Below are 10,134 nucleotides of genomic sequence, written 5' to 3'. Positions count from 1 at the left end.
GTGGATACAATGGATTAGCATGGCTGAGGAACAACGTTAGATTTGTTGATAACCTATTACTCCACATCTTCAACTTCTTATAAAAATAGTTAGTTTTTATTGATTTACTTATGGAAATTTTACGTTAATTGTAAATAGTGAAATATCAATACATCATATGGAGATTTATTAAAATTTTTCCTCGCTTGTTGTACCAATATTATTGTCTCATAATTATTAAAATAGTTACTTAAGATTGGTTGGTTCTATTATACATAGCTTGTGAAGAGAGTAGAATTTATAAATATATTATTGTGGTATTTGCTCTATTTATATTAGAATAAATCAGAAATTCAAGTCCTTATATTTAAATTAAAGAAATTTGGCAGCCTAGTTAGAAATTCTATACATTCTGTTCTTACTTTAAAATTAGGAATAGAAAAAAGTAGACGTATTAGATCATGCTATTGCTATCTAGCGGCAATAGCTTGTACTAGGAACATGTAATTCTATAGGAACTAGTTTTAATAATTACCGCTAGGTAGCATGAACATTTACTTTGACACTATCATAATAAACATTTAATAACCTCCTAAAGGAAATAAATCTGTCCGGTAAGACAGTGGGGTAAAAAGGTTGTAAGGATTTGCCCGCATAAATATTCTCTATATTATGTAGCAACAGTAATAATTTGCTTTATTCATTAAATAATTCATTAAAGCCACGTTGATAAACATTTTATATCGTCAGTATTTTAAATAGAAGTTTTTCTCTACAAAAATTTCCATGTTTAAAATTCACTGTCTACATCGTAACATGATAATTTTTTATTTATGTTTGATAGTTTTAAGTTGATGCTGCTGTAACTAAGTCAGTGAGAACTTTACATACCTTAGAAAACTGATTGTATTAACTATTTGCATTAAGCAATAACTTGCTAGGAAATTAAAAAACTTGATAAGGACTTCTTGCAGGTAAGCAACATTTTTTGTGTTTACTTTTATTGTAATTATGTGTTGAAGTGTTTATGAAATTGACATGTTTCCAAGATAGATGATAGTAGATGCATTTTAAGTGTACGCATGTAATTTTAAAAAGTTGATTTTAGTCTTCATTATTTTGTTTCATAAAAATGTTTCAACGGTCATAAGTAGGTAGATTTTAATTCGTAACATGTTAATAATTTTTGGTCGTCTTTATTACTGTAAAAGTAAATTGCTAATTACGATTATGTATTGGGAAATTATGAACTTCCACGTAAATATTCACATTTCTCTCATTTAAAGGGCAGAGTAATCTCCATGAAATTTAAATTAATAATGTGAAGTTTAATAACGTCCTAGATTTATGGACATAGGATTTTGCAAGGTTCGCACCGGTAGTTTTAAATTCTAACTTATTGAAAATTGATTTTTTTCTAAATATTTGTAAATTACAATGTATAAATAATAGTTTGTATAATTTTTATTTTTGTTCTCAGCGTTCTTTCGTCATTCTAATGGTAATTCTGAACTAGTTCAATTCAAACAAATGGCTGGGTTGATGACATTTGATCCAGTGTAACTCATTTTAACTCCTACAGCAACAATAAGTACATGTTTTCAGCTTACAGCATGTTGTTTCTCAGTTAACATATTATGTCGTATTATCTAAATCTAAAGATAAATAATTAAGTATACCGTAATAGATTAGATACCTAGTAAATGTAATGATTTGCCTAAATTCAAACTATCCAGAAGGTACATGAACTTACATTTAAAATTACATTCTTAAAAAAAGTGGATATGCTTACACTTTTAATGATTCTTTATCATCTTAAGGCTTTTTAGTGATTAAATTGCCTTTTCTAAAGTGAATTATTAAGTCATAAACATTAGTTTTGTACAGATTGCACATTCAAAATATTTAATTATATAATTTGATTGGTCTTTTTACTTCTTCAAAACTGAACTTTTTGCAACAATTAAGTCAAGTATTTCAAATAGCGGATGGGGCGTGTTGTCTTTTTTATTTTTAATCTTTATTTATAATTACATAAGTTTGACAAAAATTACTTCTTGTAATAATGAATGTACATAAAGTCACTATGTTGGTTGTGCAACCGGTACAGAGTGGGTAAATGGACTCATATACTTATATTCAAAATAAATAAAAATCAAAAGATAAAATATTATTGTACTAATAAAAAATAAAAACAAAAATAAACCAACACATAGTGCTAATAAACTAAATTTATACACACTTTAATAAACAGCAAAAAGATAAAGTCAAAATTTCCTCTCCTTGGTTTTATTCAATGGGTTTAAACTGGTATCTCAAAACTAAATGTGACATCCACATAATACTCATATTTCTGCCATCCAATCTTTTCCATTCAGCAAACCGACCTTCTCTACGGTGGAGAAATAAGTTCGTTTAAAGCATTTATATCTTAGACCGTTGCACATTCAGTCAAACAGTGATGCAAATCTTCCAAACCTCCATATTACACATTGGACACACATCTAATTCATCTTTAAATACCATTTCTTACTTTAATAATCCATCTTAGATGATTGGTTAGATTACTGGTCAGGTAATGATCATTATCTAAATTGAATTCAAGCACTCTATAATGACTATGATATTCACTATTAATTACATCGTCAACGAACTTGTTTTTGAACCGTGTCTCTAAACATTTTGGAATATTCTGGAAAATACCATCCCACTCAGAAACATTACTAAGTGACAGAACAGTTTCTATATTTAGACTTCATTACTTTTTTAATATGTTTAAATCCGCTATTATAACCCATTTCATTATTTCGAAGGATCTATTCATTATTTTGAAGGATCCTTCTATACTTCCAGCAAGTACGACCTTATTTATGAGGTAATTCGCATCCATTCTATTTTGATAATAACTAAACTAGATTCTCTAACTGTGGAACTGTTCAAGTATTCTTATCTATTATTTACTACGTTTAGAGTAATACTACATAAACTAAAACTTTTTTCTTATTAATTTTTATCTTTGTAGCTGAAAAAAGTTTTAATTTGATTGAAATTCTGTTATATTTTCCTGTTATATTCTGTTATAAAAAAAATAAAAAATTAGAATATTAGTAGCATGTTTGTTGTTGTATTGTTCGATCAGAGTAATCTTTTTAATAAATAATAAGTTCGTTTTTTGAAAATATATTTCATTTTATTTGAAAGAAAGGGTTAGGTTTTTTAAGAAATGATTTAAACATTCATATCAATGCTTTAGTTTTATTGCAGTCACATTTATTTAATTTTTATGAATACATAATCTATTATTATAATTTTTTTTCTAGGTTCTTAATTCAAGCTAAACTCAGTAAATACTAATTATTTTAAGTGCATAAAAACTGTTCATCAATAGAAGCCCAAGTGAAACAGACGTAAATCATCTATCCTAGGAAATTTTTGTGAAGAATTAATTAATAAAACAAGTATTATGTAGTGACTATACGCAATATGCACATTAATTTCACAATGTAATGTTAGAATTTTTACTTCAAATTCCATGTTATTTGTTTTTAATAAAATGTTTAATTTGTTTGCTGTATAAAAAAAAATATATAAATTTTAAAAAGAATCTTATTTATTTTCCTTTTCAAAAAGTTCGATAGAGGAAAGAAAACTGGATGAAAGAAATCATTTCCAAAAATAGAAATATACTGTTTAAGATGTTTGATTAACAGGTTTGTGCAGACTTATTGTTAAAAAGCGTTTAATTTAAAACAAAAAAAAGAATAAAAAGGAAAACCTGAAAAAAGGTTAGAAATAGCTGCGATAGTGGAAGGAATAAAAAAAAAAAGTATTGGAAAAAGTGGAAATAGTCTCTTAATTTCACTGTAATGCTGCTGTTTCTGTATTTGATAGTTAATGTTAAAGGCAATCCTAGATTGAATATGTCTGGTCGATCTATGTATATTGAAAATCAAGAAGTAAAAACCATTGGAAAAAGTAGAAATCGACTTCTAATTTCACTCGGAACACTCTTGTTTGTAATTGATATTTACTATTAAGGCTGATGTTACAATATAAATGTAGATACCATCTTTTTTTAACAGCAAGAAGTTAAAACGATTTGGAAAAACTTGAAGTTGTTAATGATAAGGTCAATTCAAGTTTGTAAATTTTGGATTGATGTGTTTTGAAAAAACAAGAGTAAAAACCATTGGAAAAAAAAGGAAATAGTCTCTTAATTTCACTGTAATGCTGCTGTTTCTGCATCTGATAGGTAATGTTAAAGGCAATCCTACATTGTACGTATATGATGGATCGATCTATATCTTCCATATTTTATATAACAATAATTATTTCAGTGATAATGTAACAACGTCCGTAGGGAAGGGATTAGCTATGAGGTTAGCATACTGGACTCCCACGCGGAGGTCCCGGGTTCGAATCCAGCAGCTGACCCTTAGATTTTCTCTTCCTAGGAGCTTTTTAAGCTCACTGTCCGGTGATGGACAGTGTTGTCTGAAACGAGAGAACACTGTCCGGAGGCCTCAGCTGTTAATGCGCCAAAAAAAAATAATTCAAATTTGAATTTTCGCGCCCCTACCCGCATATAATATATTTCCAACTTCTCAGTTCTAAAATATTACTCTCAGAGAATAAAAATAAATAAAAAAAACATTGAACATAAAGAACCTTTAAACGAGTCCTAGATTTCAATTATTTTAATTCATAGTTTTTACAAATGTTTGACAATTCGTTAATATATAGGATAACACTATGTAACCTCCCTTACACCGTCTACTCAGTCAGTAATTGTAGTGTGGCCCTGTAGCTTGGGTGAAGTCGAAATCACCATCCTAATCTAGTTATTCTACCTCCGAGATGGCTGAAAGACCAAATCCGATAAGGGACATAATAAAAATACATCCTATTACGGACAAAATTACATATATTATTATGTACCGCGGGCGTAACCTGATCCTCATCAGATTAGTAAGTTCGTAAGCCTTTACGAAGACCTATAAAATGTAATGTTCAGGAAGTGTTAGTTCTATGTCGAAGTGAAGTAACAAAAACCACAAGACGAGGAAGATGAGTACGATAAGCTTAATTCGCTTGTGGAACGAGTTACACGTGTACATGAAATTGACTACTTATATTACTTTAATAGTACAATATAGCTAGTGTAAGAAAAAATAACTAGATGAAAATGTGTTTATCATAAATTTTTAGGGTTTAAAAAAGGTGTGAAATATATAGAAGTTTAGGTATTTATACATGATGGTGATTTCGGCAATACGAAAATGGCTTCGTAGATAGGACTGATAAGAAGTTACCAGTTCTGTATTTCGCTGGTAACGGTTCTTGACTATTTCGTAACAAGAATGAAGAGGGTAGTAGTGCGTACAAGCAGGAGTAGAATGAGAAGTACTTGGAGCAAGTGTGTGAACAAGACCTTTCCTTTCGTATTGGGTTCATAAGGTATGTTGCTTATCTTTGTCACTTGGCCCTTTAATTTTTCACTTTTACTTTAATATCCACCAAGCACTCGTTACAATTCAATTACTTTTTCTTACCTATAATAACAATGTGTTATGATCAAGTAGAATGTTATATATTTCGTATTTTCTGTTGAACAGCATTTACGATTTTCTGTAAACAACGTACTTTCATTATATTATTATGATCTAGAGCATGTATTGAAGCATTTCTCTTGAAAAATTGATAACAACTAAAAACTCTGTAAAGAATAAAAGACTGCTGTAGCAGCTGGTATGGAGCAATCTGTACTTTTACAGAAATCGTTGGGTACTACCTTTCCAATTGCCAATGAATTCAGTCTCCCCAATCAAAAAAGCATACGCTCTTCGGTTCGCATTGATCTTACCATTCATAATGACCTCTAAATCTTTTATCCTCCATCTAGCGAAATTCTTTCTTGGCAAAATTATTGTTATGTGTATATCATTGTTTAGTTAAATTACTGTCATATTTATTTAATTTTATGAATAATAATAATTCATCAGTAGTTATAGATATTACATGTTTCTTTAGCTTTTATGAATTAAATGAAATAATTTTGAACAAATTTGAAATTGAAAAATCGTTTATTTTGGTTGACAAACTTAATAAACTAATGATTTAAATTTATGGCAGAGTGTAACTTGACTAAAACAAGTTCAGTACAACGATAAATTACAACGTAATTTATTCATGTTAAAATAATTTAATGATTTACAATGCTACGAACATGTTCTAAAAGATTGATCTGTTTAAAAGATTTAAACTAAAATTTCAGCATTCACATTTTATTTATTTCTTAAATTCCTGAAAGATACAAGTTTACCTTAAACAAATGGTTGCGCTTTAATTGGCAGTATCATTGAATAGAATGCTTTTTAATGAAAGATTAAATCTATAAACAGTTTATTTCATTGAATAATGATTTTCAGATTGAAAACAGCCAATACTGTGTGCCAATAACTGCAAAACTGTCCATCAACTAAATTGGAAATGAAAAGGACGTTGAGAAAACTTAATCAAATGAGTAAGTACAAACAACTTTTATTATGAATTAATTGCTAAAAAAATGTATTATTTGGATATATGTAATTTGCATGTTTGCATCGCGATCTTATTTATTAAATGATTTTTTTACTTAAAGTGAAAATAAAAAGTATTATTTAGTAGGACTAGAAATAAACACCTTTAATTTGAAAAAAATCTATTTATTTGCATACCTATTTTGTTTTTAAATAGACTTCATATTTTAATTCTACAATACAAAAAAAATACATATAAATCAATAAAATTCAAAAAGAATGGCTAAAAAACATTTAAACCTAACAGAGAAATTTAAAATAATTAATAGCTATTTTCAAACATATTTGTTTTAATTTTAATTAAAAATTCTATATCAAGTATAATACAGTAGCATGCAACTTCTATAGTCTTTATTTACTAAATTTTAACTAAATTAAAGTTTTTTGTGAAGAAAACTGAATATATGTTGGATGAAACTAATAAAAATTAATTCTGGACTAAAAGTCGAATTTGCTTTAAAAAAGGTTTATTCAACAATAAAATGCTATAACATTACCTCAGGATTCTTAATAAGGTTCAAATAATTTACTTTTTACAATCCTATGCATTATAATTAGTTAAAGATTTATCCGTTTAAGAGATTTATAATTTAAATAATTTCATTAATATTTCGAAATGAATCAATTACTAAAAAATGTCTTATTTAGGTGTAATATGTAATGTGCATGTCACAGTCTTATTAATTATACGCATTATTTTAGTAGGAGAATAAAGAAAAACATTTATTTTAAAAAATATATATATTTATTTATTTCATACCTATTTTTTGTTACATAAATTACTATTTTACTTTCTATGATAACAAAATATACATATATAATTTAGTAAAATACAAAAAGAAGTGCTAAAAAAAACGTTTAAAACTAACACGAGAAACTTAATGAAACAAAGAAATTTGAGTAACAAACAAAAATAAGATTAGTTTCAAAACAAAACTGTCTGAGGGCGCCACTTATCAAACAGGTGATAAAATAACCAACAGGTAGCAGTACTGTAACCTTCCTCTATATACACGTGAACAGCACAAGTTCTCACCAGTACGACTTGAGTAAGGCAGTGGGAAAGGTCGCTCTTTGCTCCAAAGATAACTTATCTAGTCTAGTCTAACATTCATCATCTCTTCTCTCCCAAAGAATCATGACGTTGGGTAATGGTTAGGGAAAAAATATAATACAAATGTCTTGCAAGCAAAAAATGTTTGTCACTATCTTTTGTATTATATGATTTATTGACTTGTAAAAAAAAAGTATTGCAGAGCAGGAGAACAAAGAAAAACGATTAGGTTTTTAAAAAAGATATTTATTGCATGCCTATTTTTTTTTACATAGTCTTAGTATTATTTTACATTCTATGATATGAAAAAATACTTATATAAATTAGTAAAATACAAAAAAAAGTGTTCAAAAACGTTTAAAAGTAACAGAGAAACTTAAAAATACTAATAAAAAAAATTAGTTCCGAAAAAATCCGTCAGAGGGCGCCACTTATCAGCCAGGTGAGAAAATAGTTCCAGTAGTGGCCACCAGGTAGCAGTGGTGTAACCTTCCCTATATATACGGCAGCAGCACAGTTTCTCGTCAGTACGACTTGTGTGATGCAGGGGGGTAGATCGCTCGTCGCTCCAAACATATCTCTTATCTAGTCTAGTCTAACATCCTACAACCTCTCTCTCAAAGAATCATGGTGTACGGGAGATGTTGTCGCTTCGACGGTTCTCCCCACCCTGCCCCGCCCTTCCAACGAACTTAGTTATATAGCCTCCCAGAGCAAGATGGCGGCCAATAAACTCACCTGATCGGTAGCCTCCTAGATCGCTCCAGCTGGTCTGTTGCTCTTCCACACTCTCACGACACTGTATGTCGGCCATTGTGTTTAACCTTCCCTCTAGGTTTCCTTTTTTACTTCTACCACTCCCTAGACTCTGTAACCTTCCTTTTAGGTTATCTTTTTCATTTTTACCAATTTTTTCATCATTTTGAGATGTATTAATAAAATATCAATTTTTTCGTTTTTTTTTAATATTATTTACCAGAATAAATACAAAAATAAATAAAATAATTTTTTAAGACTTTTTTATTCAGAAACAAACATTTTTTTTAACACATGCAATTTTTAATTGTATTACAATCATGCATATTACGTATAATAATACTTACCTTTTTTTATAGATTCCTAACCAATGTTTGTTGACACATTCACATTGGATTGATGTTTTCGTCCTTTTTCACTTGGGCTTCCATTGATGGATAATTTGCAGGCAGTACTCTTGGTATCACCAGTATTAATTCTGAAAATCAACATTAATTATTGTAATTGAAATAATTAAAATGTAAGAATTTTTATCTAGCATTAAGAAAAATAATCTATAACAATTTATGTATATTATAAAGATTAAATAAAGAAGACTATGTTTAAACTAAAGAAATGATTTTTTCTTTACAAAAAACCTTAATATTTTCATTAGACGTTCATCTACTTGTGGCTAATTTAGTGATGAATCGCGATTACGTGTTACCAAACTCTGAACCTGACTACAATACCGACTAAAAGTTATTATAGAAATAAAACTTGAAAATAACAGCTTACACAATCTTAAACAAACTTAATCAAAAATTACAAAAATAACATAACTTAGTTTAGTCGATGCACTATTGAGCTGTACTAACGAATTCTGTTGTGAGCATTCACGAATAACTCGTCACAACTTACGTATTGAAATTTTCTTTAAATATAAAACTTTTCCTTAAACATAACAAACCAAACACATTATCCCTTTTATACATAATTTTAATAGAAAAATCTGATAATTTATCAAATACGTACGGGGAACAATTGTTTTAAACATCTTAATTTTTCTGTGAAATATAAATAATTAAACTTAAAGACTCCAGAGGAAGGGGAGCAAAATGAAGAATAAAAAGTAGAAGCTAAAAGCGATTTATCATTTATACTTTATATTGCATAGAAATATTTAGAATATATGTAGGAATACAGAAAACTAGTGAACTTGGAGGTGTTCCAGCCATGCACATGCAATTTTATGTAAGATTAAGAACTTACTTGTTTTTCAACCAATGTTGCATTTGAAGTGTCCTTATTTTTGTAGAAGGGAAGGGATTAGCTATGAGGTTAGCATACTGGACTCCCACGCGGAGGTCCCGGGTTCGAATCCAGCAGCTGACCCTTAGATTTTCTCTTCCTAGGAGAATCTTACAGCTCACTGTCCGGTGATGGACAGTGTTGTCTGTAACGAGAGAACACTGTCCGGAGGCCTCAGCTGTTAATGCGCCAAAAAAAAAAAAAAATTGTAGAATATTAGCTTCACCGGGTAGCAGTGCTGTAACCTTCCTCATATGTAGGCTAGAAGGGGGGTAGAGCGATGTGTTCCCGACAAAGGTTCACTGACAAAAAAGTGTTTATAGAAATAAACCGCTAAAAATATTTTTAAAATATAGCTGCCCGAAAATAGATAGATTCAATGAGTATAGAAAAGAAATGGTGAAAATAGGTAGAAATTTGCCACTAAGAGTACGCTACACCGAATAATTGCTGTTCATTAATTTTGGTGATTGATTC

General features: G+C 29.2%; 2 long non-coding RNA genes across 4 annotated transcripts; both read left to right on the top strand.

Moving 5' to 3' along the window:
* The first annotated feature begins 589 nt into the window (after window positions 1–589).
* On the top strand, window positions 590–3,583 carry LOC141453906 (uncharacterized). 3 transcript variants are annotated; one of them, XR_012458297.1, is made up of 3 exons: window positions 590–953; window positions 1,460–1,570; window positions 3,300–3,583. It is a non-coding gene; the product is annotated as an uncharacterized lncRNA (long non-coding RNA). The 3 variants fall into 3 exon arrangements; XR_012458295.1 differs by lacking the exon at window positions 1,460–1,570; XR_012458296.1 differs by having other exon boundaries at window positions 1,460–3,583.
* A 1,161-nt stretch (window positions 3,584–4,744) lies between these two features.
* Window positions 4,745–9,060, top strand: LOC141453904 (uncharacterized). Its single transcript, XR_012458294.1, has 3 exons — window positions 4,745–5,436; window positions 6,408–6,502; window positions 8,727–9,060. It is a non-coding gene; the product is annotated as an uncharacterized lncRNA (long non-coding RNA).
* The last annotated feature ends 1,074 nt before the right edge of the window (window positions 9,061–10,134 follow it).

The sequence above is a fragment of the Rhodnius prolixus genome, unplaced genomic scaffold (genome assembly GCF_049639745.1).
Source record: "Rhodnius prolixus isolate KJV_2025 unplaced genomic scaffold, Rpr scaffold_9, whole genome shotgun sequence".
Classification (NCBI taxonomy): domain Eukaryota; kingdom Metazoa; phylum Arthropoda; class Insecta; order Hemiptera; family Reduviidae; genus Rhodnius; species Rhodnius prolixus.
The sequence above is the reverse complement of the archived record's forward strand: the minus strand, read 5'-3'. Positions and strand labels throughout refer to the sequence as shown.